Source organism: Phasianus colchicus, chromosome 10 (genome assembly GCF_987193195.1).
Source record: "Phasianus colchicus chromosome 10, bPhaCol1.hap1.1, whole genome shotgun sequence".
Lineage (NCBI taxonomy): Eukaryota > Metazoa > Chordata > Aves > Galliformes > Phasianidae > Phasianus > Phasianus colchicus.
This window is the reverse complement of record NC_143445.1, coordinates 20,381,168-20,400,034: the sequence shown is the minus strand read 5'-3', so window position 1 is coordinate 20,400,034 and position 18,867 is coordinate 20,381,168. Positions and strand designations below refer to the sequence as shown.

General features: G+C 38.9%; 1 protein-coding gene across 1 annotated transcript in view; it reads left to right on the top strand.

Annotated features, from left to right (window-relative positions):
• Positions 1 to 15,886: 15,886 nt before the first annotated feature.
• BCHE (butyrylcholinesterase) overlaps positions 15,887 to 18,867 on the top strand; it is a 49,814-nt gene continuing 46,833 nt past the window's right edge. The window contains exon 1 of the mRNA XM_090147650.1: positions 15,887 to 16,033. The gene's annotated coding sequence lies outside the window, so the exon portion shown is untranslated. The remainder of the gene's footprint in view (positions 16,034 to 18,867) is intronic.

Sequence of the window (18,867 nt, the reverse complement as noted above, 5' to 3'; positions counted from 1 at the left end):
ACATAAGGAATTACAGGTGGTGACTCAAAATTAAGTGTTGGAATTAAGTATACTAAGAGTTTATTTATTGGTTTGTTCTAAAGCAGTCATTTGTCACATTTGAGTACAATATATCAATCTCCAAGTAATGACAGACCGGCTTTCTGAGGTGTATTTCTGATGGCTCCAATGGGCCAATTTATATTTCCTATGCATTTTGGGGTTCAGAGAAATATGCCATGGCTGACGCAGTAAGGCAGACACAGAAATGTGAAAAGCTTGCAGCATAATTAAGTGATAATAGTACTATCGCGCTGTTTTATGAGGCAGTAACACAGTCCCCAAGTGAATAAACTACGAAGCCGAAGGCTGCCTGGTTTATTCCAATGAAGGATCTGGATCATTGCCAGCAACACTGCTACAACGGTACCATTAAATTAGTATGCTATAAATGTTTAATTAAATAACATTTGGTGTGCATGCTTGCACGTGTTATGGAAAATAATGTCATAGTTTGAGAATTAAGAGAAAGTGACAATGTTTCTAGGGTCACTGCTTTTGAGAAACACTCTGTGAGGTAGCTACAGCGAAATGGTCTCTATTCAGCGCACCTGTCTCTGAAGCCAAAAGGGATTTTCCTGGTACTGGAATGAGGAAGACTTTATAAAAAGTGTCAGCGTATGGGACCATATCCCCAGTGCTACCCTCTCACTGAATTTTAGAGCTAGGGGGTTGAGGCACAACAAAGCAAATGAGTTGTAGACAAGATGCTGGCATTTTGGTCTTTGATCAAGAGCAAGGACTGTGGTCACTATTACACTTTTCTCTGGCAAAAACAAAAACAACAAACAGCAACACAGAAGAGACGAATTTTGGAATATGTGTAGACCTGGAAATATCTGGAAGGTTACCCATGAAGGCCAGCAAGGCCCAGGTACATGCTAGCAAGGCACTGGTATGAGACAATCGCCAAGATATCTCCAAGAGGGAATGGCCTCAAGTTGTGCAAAGTGAGGTTCAGGTTGGATATTCTGATAAAAAGAGTGGTGGTGTGTTGGCAAGGATGCCCAGAGAGTGGTGGAGTCACCATAGTCCCTGGAGGTGTTCCAGAAATTGTAGAGATTTGGAACTGAGGGATATGGTGGGATGAGTTGAGGTTAGACCTGGGGATCTTAGAGGTCTTTTCCAACCTTAATGATTTTGTGGTTGTGTGACATTGAATCCTGACTGCACTGCTGAGTTTTTCAGATACAGATACTAATTCAATCTGAATATTTGAATGTCGAAGCCTATTTGCATTAGCACCTGGATGGAGGCCACCAGTTCAGTCCTTATAAGTGACCAAAGAGCTGTCAGTCTGTCATGATTTTGGTCAAAAGCCAGCCTTCAAACAACGGTCGAGAGATGAAAGGCTGTGGGTGTGTGGTTATCGATTCCCTGGACCTTGCTGAAATGTATTTAGGGAATAAGAGTGGCAGAGTGGCAGCAAACACAGTGCACTTCCTTCTTTAGCAGATTAAATAAACTAATAAAAATGCTACTACTGACACAGAAACCACTCAGGACTTTGATTCCTGGTGCAAGTGCCAGTAAATACTTGCAATCTAGTTGCATTAAACGTCTTGCATTATATTGGCAGGAAAAGCTGAAGAAATGAAAGATTATGCTATGAAACCAAATAACTTACAATAAAAAAGTTTGGAAAATTGAATTTCAATAAAAATAGAAACAGAAGTGCTTAAAAATAAAACAAGGGTAAGATTTCACTTCTGTCTGTTTCTTTACCTTTGAAGACCGGAGTTAGCATCCTATTTCAAACTCCTGTGGTAGCAATATATTTGAAGGGGAACATAAAATAAGCGACCAGGTGATTAAGATGATCCTTTGAAATGGTTTAGTGTAAAGCCCAGTGATTTTTTACTGGAGCGTTAATGCAGGGCTACAATGGAGAGATGTAAATTGAAAACGGAACAAAATTTTTCATAACTAGTGCAATTAAAAGCTTTTCTCATTGGACTCTGGTAATGACAACGCCAACAAAAAGCCCTTAAGTGCACTTAAATTCATTTATGCAGTAGTCGCTTTCCAGTAAAGCTGCTCAGTTTGGTCCTCATTAAGCTCTAATCCACAAAGGAGAAGGTTAAAATCAAAATTTGGTCAAGGCCTTAAAATAAAATTAAAAACAATTATTGGCTTCTCTGGGAAGAATGCTGCTAGAAGGGAGCTAGATGTTGTTATAACATTATGTGCACCTTATCATCATTCTTCATTTCGTACCTGGATTTTATTCATTTTACCCACTGCAATGCATGATGCTGAGGCTGAGCATTAACTCATATTCCCAAAATGTCGATCTCAGAAAAAGTTTGATACGAAAAGTTCAGGACTAACAGCAGATGGAAAGAGAGATCAGTCCTTTCAATGGCAGTCTTTGTTCTGTTCCTGACACTTATTTTCAAGCAGTGTATTTGCATTAAATCCAATTTATAGGAAAGACGAGTATAATGTTAATGGAGGCTGGATGAGGATCATCTTGAAATACCATTAGCAAATTATCAACAAAATGTGGGGTCATTTTAGCTGTGCTATGGAGATACGGATAGACAGATCCAGCTAAGCATTTCTTCATTTATCTATCCCTTGTGCCTTCGAAAAGGCAACTGAGACCAAAGGGGAACTTCTTGAGTCAAGTCATCTCCTTCCTGATGCTATTTTCCATTAGGCAAAGACTGTATCAGTGAACAGAAAAGCAAATAGAAAAGAAACTCTATATTGGAACAGATCAGTCAGCTTGAAAATGACAGAATATCTTGGTGGCTATTGCCAGGCTGCTACAGTGAGATATCGAAAGGGATTCGAAATACAGACCAATTTCCTCATTTGCACTGCATTTCACCTTGTAGTTCCATTGCTCTTTTGGCAAAGTGGATCAGCTGATATAACGACTGGATTAAAGAACAGTTGCTCATTTTATAAAATGATTGTACAATTTCTCAAGAGATAAGATGAGGGATCAAAGACTGGGATTTTTGTTTGTGATTGAGTTTGCTTGGTTGATTTTTGGTTGTTTTCCTAAAGGGGAGCTAATTGACAAGTGAAATGGAATTTCTTCCCAGTAATCTTTCCTAGACTTTACAATCCAAAGATAGAAAAGTGAGGAACAAAATGAAGAAAACCATCTCTTATTTTATTCTATAGTTCTTGTTGCTCCCAAATAGAGGTTCAGCCTTCTCGTCTGGCCATCTGTATTTGAGCCTTTTCATCCTGCCCTTTTTAGTGGATCTAATCAGTATTTTTCATCAATGTTTTTCTCTCCAGTTTTCTGCATTTTCTATTTTGCTTAATTGAAACTAGCACTGTTTGGGTTGCTGGATTGAATGGAAATCATTTTTATCAATTCAGCATTACCTAATGCCATATTTCCATACTGACTGAGACATGATAAAGCTTCCTATCTTTCCAGTCTTTTTCCCTTGACCACCAAAAAAAAAAAAATCATTTTGTAGCTTCCCAGAAAACTTTTTTTCTGAGTTGTTTTGAGATGTTATGTGCAATCCAGAATTCAACAGAACAAGCAAAGATGTAAATATTTTCCCATTGGCAAGGGCTGATCCATTCGAATTGACGTTATTTATGCAAGAGCAGTGCGCTTTGACCATTGTTTCTGTCAGGAATGAGGAGCAAAAGAAATTTCAAAGCAGGTGCTGTGTGTTTGCTTTACAGTGAGTGTGTATCTTTAGATTTATTGATATTCTGCATCACATTTCTGATGAGCAAAATGTAAGATTAGAACAAAGCAGATAAGTACCGCTTTGGCTTTAATGTGTCAGCTTTACAGCCCAGGAATAATCCCCTTGCGTAGAAAGAAAGGTGATGGAGAGAATGTTTGTTGGGGGGTAGATGATTTTAACTTTTTGCTATTTTGTTACAGCATAGAAATTTTAAGCGGAGACTGAACAAGCAGCTGTGAAAAAATTGGGCTGCTGTGCTCGCACTGAGTCACGGCAGCGGAGAGCTTTGTGCTCTCAAGTGGTCCTTTTGCAGAAGAGCAATCAAACCGCTGCTGTGCGGTGGCTCAGCTGAGAGCCTCCCTCCATCCTGCAGTGCAATGTGGCAGAGATGCGTTCAGCTGAACTCATTCCAAAGCACTCAAGTGGCTTTTCCAGCAAAGACGTGCGAGGTGCAGCAGTGAGCAAGTGCTCTACAAGGTAGCACGGTTGTAAACAACAAATTCATTTCTGGCAGAAACAGAGCCAAGGCAGTATTCCACCAGAGCCAGGCATGTTTCATTTTGTGGGTTGTATCATGTGGAATTTGGACCTGCGTAATAATTTGTGAAGATATGTAGATAGAAGAAGGTGGAAAGGACTTTTGGTGAGATATCACGGTGCTATTGTTTGTTGGGAATCTGCACCTTGGGAAGAGTACTTTCAGTTCAAAAGGGTCGAGCATTAATTCAGTCATTTGTGGTGACAGGAAAACAAATTCATCCTGATACTACCTTTTTTTTTTTTTTTTTCCGTATGATTATATTTAGAGCAAATATACCTAAAAGTGTAGTTATTCATCCAGAGTTTTGGTTTTAAGTAGGAGAGAGATACATTCTCTTAAATTGCAGTGATAAGATAAATCGAAGGTACTTCCTGTCTAGCAGAATTCAAAGTGAAGCTGTGGAGTTATGTTTCTTCTCCAAAATATTCATAGATTCTGTATTTGTAATTCCCAGAGCATATCCCTGGATGTTACCATGGCTATGTAGAGATGTATGTACAAGAATATCTAACTAGAAGAGGTGCTGTGTTTGAGTTGGATTGGGAGAGAAAGAGATGGATAGTGGAGATTAAAAGGCTGAATGTCATTCTGGCATTACCATATGAGATGCTCAGAATAACATGTAGGGCAGGTGTCAGTTCCGAAATGGCAGATGGCATTTGAGGTGCATCAGCATCATTAGTTAGCAGACCTTCACAAGTAACAATTTGGGAGGCACCCTACAAATCAGCTCTCCTTCAAAATACCCGTGCTAAAAACTCTCACTTCTGCAACCAAAGAACACACAGGACAGAACTGATGCAAGAAGATATGCTTGTTACCTCCTGCAGATGCTGCTTTGCAGGAATCCTTTCTGAACTCCTCTGACAGGTCACCTTGGCCTGAATATCTGCTGAGTCTAATTGGTATGGAGCGAAAGCCGCCGTGCTCCAGAAGGTCTGTCAGTAGCGAGCTGCAGAGAGAGGAGGGAGCTCTGCACCCTCTGTGCTCCTGCCTAAGCAACAGAAGCAGGGACAACTGCTTAGGCTGCTTCAGAAGGATATGCAAGCAGTGCCTCAAGAGTGAATACTATTATTAATGATTATTTTTGCGGTAGAAACACATACTTCAGCAAATTCAGAGACGCATGTGAGAAGGCGGAAGGTTAATCTCTATGTTAATTATTTTTCTCTTTGAGGTGCACTGGAATAACTGTGCTTCAGGTACGTGTTTGGTCTCAGTCTCTCAGGTCTCAGTTATAAAAGTGATCTCTTCAGAGCACAGAGGATACGATTCAACTTATGGTGAAAACTCAGGTAGCAGCATGCTGCAGCTTACCCTTTCCTCAGTCTCTCCTCACTCCCAAAAAACACAGTGAAGAGAGATCTTAAAAGCTGGAAGGATCTGATTTTTGTTTATGTTAAGATTCATGAGTACATGGTTTGGCCTTTTGTCCCAGAAAGTCAAATTTGCATGGAAGAATGGCTCCTCACTCTGAAGGAATTCAGCAATTTCAAAGGCAGCAATGCCCTTTTAGGAGCCAGTAGGGAAGTGTGTGCAGGTCTGAGTCTCTCTACTGTCTCCTTTTTCCTTTGGCCTCTTTTTCCCTCTTCCCAGCACTACAAACTACTTTTCAGAAACATTGCATTAACAAGAACATATATGGCAAAAATGCTGATGGCATTTTCATGGATATCTTTGTGCATTACTGTTATAGTACTGTGTATTCTCAACTTTGTCTGCAGGCTCATTTATTTCCTAATTTATCTTGGAGATCAAAAAAACTACAAGTACTAAAGCTGAAAAAAAAAGAGGTTTCATCGATGTAATGTTTGAGTTGATGGTGCTGAGAGACAGATGAGATAAAATGTCAGCTGAATAATTCCACGCTTCGAAGGACAGCAAATTATTTGCAGGGGTTAGGAAGAAATGCCCGGTTCTTTCTCATGGGAAAAACATCAGATTTGCTGGAAGCAGGCGTAGTGTTTTTCCATACTGTGGGGAATGCAGTCATGAGCAGAGATGGAATTGGAATTGGCCCATTGGCACTGCTTTGTGTAGCTGTGGGTATGGTTTTAAAGGGAGGAAACATCCCTGTTAGGTGTTATGGAATGAAAAGTGTGATTGCAGCCAGCAGCAGGTGCTCAGCACCTCTCAAAATAGCATCATTTCAGCATCAAATTTCACGGCCCAACCGGCTGGTGTGCTGTGCTAATAAATGGATAAATGATGTGATTACACTGACTGCATCCTCAGGATGCATTTAGCATGTGTCCAAGGCCTTGTGTTTTCATCACAGCAACGTGGCATTTTAGATACTAGACCTATGGGGGAATGAACGGCAGCATTAATGATAAAACAATATTCCAAGCTGAGCTCATGACTTACAAAAAATACATTCACAAGATAGCTCTGGTAATCCTTGGTGTGAACCAAAGAAGTCATGCAGTTTTCTCATTTAATTAAATTTAAATCTGTGGGGACTGACAGTGCGTGTCTTGGGCTTATGTTTTTTTGACTTGTTCTTTGCAGCTCAATGTAAAGCAGTTTTTAATTAACAGAGAATCTTAACTGGAAATGAAGCTGACACCCAGTTACATTTATATAAGGATTTTTTACTCATTGCAACACTTAGGGCAGAAAACATATCCAAGAAGACAAGTAGGAGCAAACCACCGGGCTATAGGACAGTGTTCATGTGCACTTTGCTATGCTCCCTTGTGGCTCACTTGCATTGCAATGGCTTGGGATCTCTTACTGGAAGGGCTCACCTTCAACTGGTTGTCATGATGAAAGCAAATAACGAGGAGGGTGTTTTCTATGCCCTCCGTGTCTGGTTGGTAGCTGGCTTACAAAATATCTCAGACAGTTGTGAGTTAAAGTGGAAATCTTCTGGGGGCTGTTTTATGATGAAAGATCTCTTATGTGTATTGGAATTCAGAGGTCAGCTTGGAGTTAGTTGTAAATATAGATATGGATATAAATATATAGACAAACAAATGCTTACACCATATGATTCAACGTTACTTAAAGCCCCTTTCTGCTGAACTATTCTCCCACCAGAAGTTGTGCGGCACTACAATGCAGGGAATGAAGTCAATCACATTTCATTAGGACAGCATTAGTCAGGAATGGCACTAATTGATAATTCCAGGATCTTTTAAGTAGTATTTCTAGGCATGGCAAGCTAGCATAGGATTTTTTTATTTTTTATTTTTTTAATGTGATGCAGGTTTATTTATGCACATCTATTTAATGTAGTGAAATCCTTGAAAAATAGATCCCAAATCCAAATTTGGTTCTGTAACAAGCTTCTGAAGTTCTAGTGTGCACAAAAAAACACCTGTTAGAAATTGAGACGAGATGTTAAAGCACCTGACAGTTCATTTCCATTCTCTATTCTGTCCCCTCTCTCACCACCCATTTACTAATTATACTGTTCATGTTCAAAACGAGCACTATATCACAGCACTTGATCAGGGTTTTCCCTTCAGTGTTAATTTCTTGCTGGCAGGTCCATTAGGGTAAGAGGCAACAAGAGAAATAAGAGCTCTCTCTTCCCTCTTCCATGGGAAACTTGATAGGAATTGAAGGGTCTCAAAGGGAGATTTGGGAATAGTGACCTTGAAAGGATCAAGAATTAGGATGGTACATAAAAAACAGAAGTGACCAAAGGTTGGAAGGCGAGAAGTAGTGGAGTGAAACAAAGTGGACGTTTGTAGGTGATGAAAGGAGTGAGGAGTGGTGAAGGTAAAGGCAGAAAGTCATACTTCAACAAGGGGATGTCTACCAAAACTTCAGAGACATTGCAAAAACGAAACAGCTGTAGAGACAGAAGGTAAAGCAAGACCTCGCAGAGGTACAGAGAAGACTAAATAAAGGCAACTGGGTACAGAAATAAAGGATACTCAGCCACTGCAGCACGAACCTCTGCAAAAACTGGAAACAACCAACCTGTTCCTGAGGTTTAGCATTCAGCAAATAGCTGTGATCTGCCTGCCAATTCACATCACCCTTCACAGCAGGTTCACAGATAAGATAACAACTTTCCACTTAGTTTCTCTAATGTTAAACTGTCAGCAAAGCACACACCCTCCCCTCTTTCCAGCTTCCTGTCAAGTCATGCATTATGCTGTCCTTTTTTTTCCCTCTTACAAGTTATACACTGGTAGTTTGAGTATTAAATAGAGAAGTTGGGATCTGGTTTTTCACAAGACAAAGGGAAGGATCAAATTTTTTCCTATATCCTGGGTACTTATTTACCTTGTGCTAAGGTAAGGATTGGACTCCCTCTTTCCATGCTGGATGTAGCTCATATAAAAACAGTTTTTCTCCTACCTACTTCGGCATAACGCCTTTGTTTTGAAAAATATGCAGTAAATAATGTCAGTTCATACACTAAAGTACATTACCTTCAGTATCCAATGACTCTGTTACAGAGTACTGTGAAATGTGTGCATCAAAGGGGTTAGGATAAGGTGGAAAAAAATGTAGAACGTAATGTTGTAATGGAAGATAATTCTGAAGAGCAAAACAGACAACAAGAACAACAACAAAAAATGAAAAGTATATTAAAAAAAAAAAAAAAACACATGAGGAAATTTAAAGCCCGATGGGTAACCTCACAAGTCAAGAAATGCTGGAACAGAAGGCTTTTGAATTCAGTGTTCCTGTTCTTTTTATGTGGGATTTCTACTTTTGGCATAATGTATAAATCAATATCACAACAGAAAGAGAAAATGATGCACACTTAAAATTTTCTGTTTCTCTATGGGATCACTGCTTCTTAGATGCTGTGTAGAAAAATATCAGTAAAACTGCCTGTGAGGTACAAAGCAAGGAGAAATTCACAGGGATTCACCACCTCTCTGCAGGGCTGACCGATTAACACCTGGAGGTAGTCTGAGGCTGACCCCAGTGCCTTCTGCTATCATGGAAATATAGGATTCATCTGGAGGCCAAATCTACTTCAGTATTTGGTTCCCATTCTGCAGAGAGCTCAGGAAAGCCTTTGCCTCTGCTAAAGTCCAGGGAGAGAGACAGTTCTGGTTTTGACAGTTCACTTTCTCATTTAATTTGCATCTGAATTGTTGTAAACATAAAACATTGTTTTCATTACAACAGACTTCCTCAAAAATGCCTGTCTTGAGACAGCATCACTGGCCATTATTTTCCTCCAAATGAAGCTGCTTCTGTGCATGCTGTCCATTTTATCCACTCAGATGCAACCAAGATTAGATAAGAGCACGTATTTGATACCTGGTCATTACAGAGATATGAAGACACCTATCTCATGAAATTTCCAACAAAGATAAGAGATCCAAATAACACTATCTTCTGCCCTGTTGTTCTCCCCTTCCATCTAGATCAGTGGGGTAATCTCGCTGTTCTGCACATCTTTTTTTTTTTTTTTTTTCTTTTTGCCATGCATCCATTAGGGGGAAATCTTTCTAACAAAAGTTGAAGGAAAGAAGGAAAAAAGATAGAAAAAGAAAGAAGTAAAGGAAGAAAGGAGGAAAGAAAGAAGGATGGAAGGAAGAAAGGAAGGAAAGAAAGAAAGAAGGATGGAAGGAAAAAAGGAAGAAAGGGAAGAAAGAATGCAGGACATCATATATATGCTATTTTAGACCAGACTTTCTTAACACAATGAAAGCATCAGGTATCTGTGTGCAGTTTCATTCTGAATCTTGTGGGAAAAGATTAATGTACTGATGGTGCTGTCCAGAATTCATATATTTTTGATAGCATTTGAAACAAATGCAATGGCTGGAGATGGGTTGGAAAGAAAGAAAAATGATGCATATTGCTATGAGTAATACACATACCTAAATCCACCCCCTGGGCTGAAATTGCAGTAGACTACAAGACATTCAACAATTACTGTTACTTAAAATCCGGGCAGTAATCTCAACATTTTTCTCTAAATGTAACATTTACTTTTATACCAAGTACGGATCTGGAGTTGTGAAAACTGTGTTGCCTACCTTAAAAACTATAATGAGTTTCCACTGTATCCAGTTTTCCCTGACTCTTCTGAACGGAACAGGATGATAGACATGTTTGTCAGTATTTTCTGAGGCAAGAAAATAGCAATAATGAAAACTGTCATTTTTCCTACTACAACAAATTCAAGGTTTCATAACATCAGTTCACAATAAAAAATAGATCTAGTACCCAAGCGTTAAAGCAAATAAGAACATGTTACATTGCTTTCAAAATTCTTCTCCCTATAAACTATTGCCAATTAAAATTCAATATACTTGTTAATTTCAGAAACCAGAGAAAATTGTTTCAAGATGCTTTTTTGTGCACATATGCATTTCTTCTCTTAAAAACTGGGTTTTAATTATTCCAAGTTTTATCACAATTTAGAGGTAAGATTGAGAGGCAGCTCTATACGTCTTTAGAAATACCTTTTTTGAGACACAGCATCTGTTGCTGAAGCAATGCAGGTAATTTTTTCTCATCCATTGCAAGGCTTAATTTGTTTTCATGTTTCAAATCTCTCATATTATCTAAAATATCAGATGATCACATTGTTCATCTCGCAGCTAACAACTGGCCTTTCCACCCTTTGAGAGTGCAAAACTTCATTTATGTTCTTGCAAACAACAATTAATCTCTCCCAAACTTCTCAAAGATACTTCTGTATAAGTCATGCTGCTCATTGTGCTCTCATATACAGAGTATCTAAAAAAAAAAAAAAAGAAAAGTAATAGGACCTTAGGACCTTACAATCTGATCATTAACACTTAATAGCTTTAAAATGTATTTGCCTTCCTACAGAGAATGTAAAAGTCTGTTCCGTAATGAACAACAAAGGAAGTGTAATGAAGGGACAAAAAAGGAAGGAGTTTTCAGAGACAGTTGGTATCTACTTTAGAGATCTACTCGATTCAATGTCTAATTGCTAATTCAGCATCTAATTGCTCAGCATCACATTATGCACTTGTCTGCGAGATACGGCAGTCAGTTCAAATGGCTTTCACAAGGGCTTCTTAATGGCCCAGCTCCCTTCCTCGCCTTCTCACTAAGTGTAATTATTACTGATGCCATCTGGAATATTGAACAGAGACGAGCAGCCTTCTACCACCTGCAAAACGTTCAGCTGCTCTCTGAGCAGTCCCAGGACCTTCTTTCAGCTGCTGACACTGCTCTGGTGGGGAGGCAGCGAGGCCAGCATGCCAAACGCATCAGCTCCTTATTACCTGCCCAAGCCCATCTGAGCCAGAGCAGCCATTTAGTCCCTCTCCGACATGGTGTGGAAAGTCCATCACCTCCATGACATGGTACATGACCCGCTGCTGCTCTTGAATGAAAGTTTAATCAGTACTATTTTCTCTCCATGATTGTGGGCAGAACATTACGTCCTCTTGAAAAATTGCAGTGTAAGATCCAGCTTCGCAATGGTCAGCCAATTTATATTATAAATTAGTTATGCTAAAACACTTTAAAACTTCAGGACAGCTCAGAGGGTTCTGGGTCTGTTTCAAGGAGAGTTATGCAACCCTCTACAAGCATAAAACATTTTCAAGGTCTGCACTATATCTTCCAAACATTAGAGAGCATTTAAAAGTAGCACAAGCTATAAGAGCTGCAGGTAAAGTGAGGCAAAAAAAAAAAAAAAAAACAACCAACAATGTTACAACTTGCTGAGCATCAGTATGTTTAGACATATCTGCTAGTCTCTGTGTAGCAATTTATGCTACAGCAGCCACAGCATAGAAACTGCTTTTGTATCCAATTTAAAAACATGAATGTTCCATCCTTACCCTAGAGCTTAAAGACAATTTACAGAAGTAGGGCACTATGAAGTATTGCTCCAATAAACTCTTGTTTTACTTCCCTTTTATAGCAAAAATTAGGGGGAACACTGCAACTGCTGTCAAGTCTTAAAATATGCTTGCAATAAAATAAAAGCCATTGGGTTTCTTTAATTTCAATGGTTTTCTTCATTATTCAAAGGCCTCTTTAAATCTTTCATAGATTTTTTTTTATTATTTTTTTTTTTTTTTTTTTTTTTTGTACAGCAGCACATAATCACCAAATAATCCAAATCTCTTGCTCGTGGAAGAAGGCATTTAATTTCTTCAAAAACTTGTATATGAGTTCCCTTGAATTGATAGAAGTTTGAATATAAAGCATAATTTTGGTAAAAAATCCTCTACAATGAAGGAAGAAACAACTTATATGTTCAGTCGTTTCATCTGAAGCTCGTTCTAGTGATTGGGAATTTGTTATTGGCTTAGACATGACTGATACATTCTGGTTCATAGAAAGCTAGCATCTCTTTAATCACAAAAGTAACCAACAAAACAACAATTTGTAATGAGCACAGATCCAGAACACAGTGAGTTAATGCAATCAAAACCAACCATTTCATGACTGTTGTCAGTGAATGAAGAGAAACAACTAGATTTTAAACGATATGCAAATATTTTATTTTCCTTCTCTAGATTTAAACATAAAACAAACAAAAAATCCCAGAATTAAAGTGTTTTGCATGAAGAACAACTTTTTTATATGCTTGCTTCAAGCAGTTGAAGGAATTAGCTTCAGACAGAGAGAGAGAAATGAGGTAGCACTTGACAGATAGATGGATTTTAGTAAAACATTTGACAGTGTCTCATGAAATCCTAATTAAAAAATTAATTTTGGTCAGCTTCGCTGGAGACAATTTTATGTGGATTGAATATTGGCCAAATGGCAAATCTAAAAAGTTATGATAAAAAAGCTGTGTAACAAGGGGGTTGGAAATATCCAGTAGGGTAATATACCCTTTGGTAATGTGGGCTCAGTTTCTGTCTTTGATAGCGATCTAGAAAAAGGTGTAAATAGGATCTTCATAAAATACGTGTATGCTCATTCTAGAGTCGACAAGGACAGTAAAATTAAAAGGAACTGATTAGGAACATGGATGGAATTTGGCCAAAAAAAGATTCAGCAAAGGAATTAAAAAGGTTCTGCTGAAAAAGAAAAAGAAAAAAAATTACAAGTAAAGAGAATGCACTGTACAGGGTGAGAGATGTTTGATGTATATATCAGGAAATGCAGCATATTAAACTGCTGAATAATAGAAGAGATGGAAGTGGTACAGTTTAGGACTCTTAAAAATCAGATTGAATGCCAGCTACTGAAATGCATGGTGTAATTATTCTTCTTTATTTCTTACATTGCTATGAAATATCAGACATAAAAAAAGACGAGTATCTTCTTCCAGAAGTTTCCTGTGCAAGTTGCATGTGTTTTAAAGCCTAGATCAGGAGATGCAGAAATAGCATTGGTTAAATTGCTCTTAGAAATGAATACTTGTCGTATCTTTTGATCACATAATTGTCTCTTTACTTTCACCACAGTCTGCTTAAGATTACAGTCTTTTATCAAATCCAGTACTTATGTCAATATCTTAACAGTTTGTTGCCCAATTTAGAGGCTAATAAGGCTCTAATAAGGTAGGAAATGGGAATATTTTTAGAAATAGCCCAAAGATTTGGTAGCAGAGCAATTTTTTTTTACGACAATTTGTCTTAGGTTACTCTATCTTCTGATAGAAAAATTATCTCCACGTGTGCTTTGTCTTCCCTGATCATGTTCTTTCCTCAGGTCTTCAGTTTCTAAAGTTAGTGATAACACTGAAAATCATTAGGAGGTGCAGGGCTTTTGCATATGCCCAATCATTCACTTAGCAAAAAGGGCAACTCAAAAACATTAAGCAAAGAAAATGTGAAGAGCTGGTTTTACTCCACACCACATTTTGTGCTTGAACAGTAGCTATTTGTACTCAGCAGCTTCTGCCATTTTCCACTCTCTGTATTTTGGTCTTAATTCTAAGGAAGTTTTTTTTCTTTCATTGTGAAAGAGGCAAAAGAAAAAAAAAAATACAACAGATAAATATTTGTAACTTTAAGAAATGCAAATTCTTTCTTGGTGTAAATGATCACAAGTTCAATAACTTCAAACTCAGTATGGCATACTACACCAGTGGAGGATCGATACCCTGTCATATCTCAGTATTTGTTAATGTATAGAACTTCACTCCACTTATATTCCTTCTCTTGTTGAGCAGCAGATTTGGGAAACATTAATGCACAGTTTGTAGACTTTAGACACTACTATAGTTGGCCATAAATTGCAATGAAAACTCGTTTTTAGTCACTTCTGACAGGAACCTGTCTTAATTTGATGAGGTCATTACAAAAAAAATAAGAATAAAACAAATGGTGGATTGAAAAGAAAATACTAGTGAAGACTTGCCTGGAGTAAATGTAAATAAAATTGTAATATAGACAAGCTTGGTTTGTATATTGGCAGAGTTATGTACCTAAGCCTAGAAAATCAGTTTATCATTCATTGCAGTCTCTGTGCTTGTAGTTTATCCTCAGGTAAATTCATACATTGCCTGGGACTATTCTAATCAATCTAATGATTGAAAATAAACTCAAAATGGGAGGGGAAAAAAAAAAAAATAGATCTACACCAAACTGTGAAAAGTTCTGACACTCTTCAAAATGTAAATTCTGTGTTTCTGCACACTTGTTTTATGCTTTTAAAGGGATGATGTTTTATTCCTTGCCAGATTTGTTCTTCTACTCGGAAAACATTTATTCTGGTTCTTGTAACACAGTGAATTTAGAATTAATGTAGCTGGTTGGGTTGGACAAAAACAACCTTGATTGTAACACACATCATTTTATCATACCAGAAATATCCTGTGTAAAAATGTAACGTGAACTAGGTTGACAGTACTTGGAAATTAAGTGAGTTAATGATTACTATACAAACAGGTCAAGGATCAAAACTGCCACTGAAGTCTTATGGCATGTGGGTAAATTACGTTTACAAGTTACAATCCAGAAAGGCAAACCTATCTTAATGTGTATGGAGTAACAAATCTAATATCCATAGGTGAAATGCCATGGTCTCAGTGAGTTATTTTCACAGGGTAATAATCAGAATGAGCAACACAAGTAGTCTATTTCAGTGAAATAACACATGGTTGACATCAGCAAAGTGTTCTTTAGGTGCAACAGTGTTTATTTATAAGTTATGTAAACCAAGCTTGTGTGTTCTTACATTCTGTAGAACTAAACAGAAATACCAACTCAAGAATCCCAGCCTGCTTTCTTCATGAGTTTGTCATTCTAAGAACCATTTTTCTGCGCAAGAGCAAAGGTAGCAACGAAGACCAAACAGCACAGCATTACAATTAGAAAACAAGTTGGGAGGAGCTGGAAGACCCACATCGATCTGTGCACCCCTATCTTTGAGAAGTCTGATAATCACTGTTCCTCCTGCCATCTGTTAATTGTTAACCAAATTAGCTAACATAGGCTGGTGTGGCTGTGCCTGCTTCTACTGCAAACATACCTTTGTAGTTTGCAATGAACGATGATTATGTTTTGCTCAGTGAATTCATGAACATTATAGCAACCTGCTCTTTCACTGATATGAGCGTGTGAGCCTCCCTTTGTATCAGCAGCTAAAATCTCCCTGTGAGAGGTAAAGATTTTGGCAAAGTGGGAAATGCACAGATGGGTGATCAAAGTCAAGCAGCAGTGTGTTTCCTTAAGGTGTTTGCCAAAGTGTTATTAATTAAGTACATTATTTACATTTAAAAAGTTGCTTATCTTGTGAGTTATGTGAAGTTCCTGGCTTCTGAACCAGCTGCTTATCTGACAGCAGGCCAGGTGGAACAGCACTTGTGGATATAAGGAGCTTGGCTACTTAGCAACCCTTGATCGGTCTGAGAAAGCTCTTCTGCAAAAAAAGAAAGGAGCAGCAAGGGAGGAAATCAGCTCTCAAGGTTGGTCTTTTCTGCTTCTCTTTAAAGTTAAGAAATAATGAAGTGGGAGAGGTGGAAGTTTGATTTGATCAGACAGGGAGGTTCGAGTAAAGGAACACGCCACTCCCTCCACCCTTATTTCTTTGCCAATTGGTCAGAAACATCATCATAGATCTGATGTTGCAGGGAGCAGACTGGGGAGCTGTGCCAGTGGGGGTTTGGTCCTCACCTCAAAGCCTGGGAGCTCACTGCAGCCCCTCCCACAGTGACCCCACACATAGGTCCAGACCAGCTGAAGGATACATGAGATGGCACCAATCCTGCAAACACACAATGTCGCTTTGTGAAATCAACTGCCTTAACACCCAAAGTCAGGAAGAGCTTCGCATACCTTGTCCTATGCTTCAAGCTCTTCAAAGGCAATGGGCAAAAGATTCTAAGTTGGAAACTGGGAATCTTCTGCTGTAGGAACAGCTAAGTAATAGCTAGTGGCTTAAAGTGGTACTTTTGTGGTCCTTTCTATATATTCTCCAACAGTGGAAATGCGAAATGTCCTCATGGAGAATGAAGAGGCTGTTAATTGCATGGCATTACCTCGCTCTGAGTAGTTTTGCAGTATTTTTGAATACAGCTGATTTTAGACAACCAAAGAAAGGATGTGTAGATACTTCCATGTCACACTGAGGGTACACTGCATGACTCTGTGATGCATACAGGTATGTGGAAAGAAAGACACCTTTCTAAAGTAGCTCGAGCCCAGATTACATGTGGTCATCCCTCTGGGAATGGGTCTGGTGTAGGAGAGAGGGAGACATTTCCTAAATCTATCGTGGCCCAAGAAATAAAAATCAACCTTAAAACTGTATTGGAGTGTTGGAGTGAGAATTAGTGTTAGACCAAGTAAACCAAATGAGAGGAAAACTATTCACTAGTATGGAATGAAAATGTATGTACTCCTTTCTCTCTAAGGTGCTAGTGGAATATCAAGGCAGAATTAAAGTGTTTTAGGTGTCAATTGCTTACATCTCTCAGTTCCCACTGGGAATTTTCCAATCATCAAAAATCCAGCCATAAGAAATGCTCTTTCACCACAGTTTGCAGCTATTTCTCTCTAACTGATAATGCTGTCAAGCAACCTTTGTGCAGCATAAGAAGCAGTGCAAACACTCCTCAGCTCATTTCTTGCTACTCTTATGTCGTATAACTATTAGCAATAAGGCTGGGACTTCAGATGCGTTTTTCTTTGTACTACAGTCATGCCATGAAATAGCAAACTCTATAACCTGAAGTTTACCAAGATAGGGCCTTTGCAGGGTGCCGTGCTGGGAAAGCTCCTCCTGTGAGAGCAGGCTGCTCAGAGCTCATCCTTAGCCACAGCTCACCCAGACACTAGCAATACCCCAAAGCTCTCACAATTACAAATAACAGTAATTAACATAATGTGCCTGATACTTCACAGCTTGAAGCTGACTGCCAAGGAGTGCCTGTTCCTTCTTCTTCACCACTAATGAGCTCTGCTCTCACCTTTTCCATCTCCCCTCACTTTTCTCCCAGATGACTCTGATTTCGGGTGCACCTCTCCAAAAAAACAACACAAGATGAGCTCAGGTTTAGCTGCTGCAAGGTGAGGTTAATCACCAATTAAAGCAGTGCTGAGGTCAGTGCCGTAGGTAATGAGGCTGATTAACACTCAGGATTCTTCAGCACTGCTTAGCTTTATCTTAGATTAATCCCAGAAGGAAAAAAGCACATTTTATACGTTTGCCCAGCCAGTGTTTGGATCTCAGGTATGTTAGATTGGTCTGTCAGCTCCAGGCTCTTGGGCTCCCCATCTCTTAGATTTTTGCATAAACACCTCTGCAGTTGTACAGTAACAGGTGTTTTTAAACTAGCATACTTGTTGTAGTGAGAAAAAGCAGCAAATCTCTACATATCTATGAATTCTAAGAACAGTATTTCTGGTTTTTTTTTTTTTTTTTTCTCCTTCTCCTCTGTGTTTGTTTTTTTCTGGCAGAAGTTGGACTGCAGTTTCATTTCTATGTTTTTAAAGTGACTGACTTCTCCCCTGGAAATCTTTTCAGTCATTGTGGAATTAAACAAAAGAGATTTCTGAATAGAAAAAAAGCACAGAAAACCAACTCCAAACCAAAGAAGTTTGCTCTCTACCAAGAGGGGATATTTGGTACAACACTGCAGCAGGACAGAAATCTGGTGTGTAGCATAAAGGTTTGGATATCAGTTTCTCCTGCCTCATTTCCATATAAAGATGGGGCATAGCAGACTGTCTGTAATGGTGCTGTAATGCAAATATAGCACAAATTAGATTTTGGTGCTGCAGGTCCAATCCAGGTAATTCCAGCCCTACTTGGTAACACCTGTCCTGCTTTTATTTCCTTTGCTCCCTGTTCCTAGAGTTCCTCCCATGCAAGAAATAACCTCTCATTTCTCTCACTAGAGTCATAAAACTGCAAAGAGTTATAAAAGAGCTGCAAATTTAGATGTTAGGAGGAAATTTTTTATTCAGAGAGTGGTGAGGCACTGGCACAGGCTGTGTCCAGAGACCTGTGGGTGCCCCATCCCTGGAGGTACTCAAGACCAGGTTGGATGGGCAACCGTGGGTTGGGTGGCAATCCTGTCTATAGTGGGTGGGTGGAACTGGATGCATATTAAGGGCCCTTACCTTAAGGGAAGGAATAGCCCTCCCAATTCAAGCCATTCTGGGATGAAAATAGATGGGGCTGCTCAGGATAGAGGAAAGACCAGTCATCAGGATCTCTGTGCAAAAGAAAAGGAAGGGAGGAATGACTTTGAGCAGTGCAGTGGCCCTACTTTTCTGTGTAGAGTAATGACTTTTC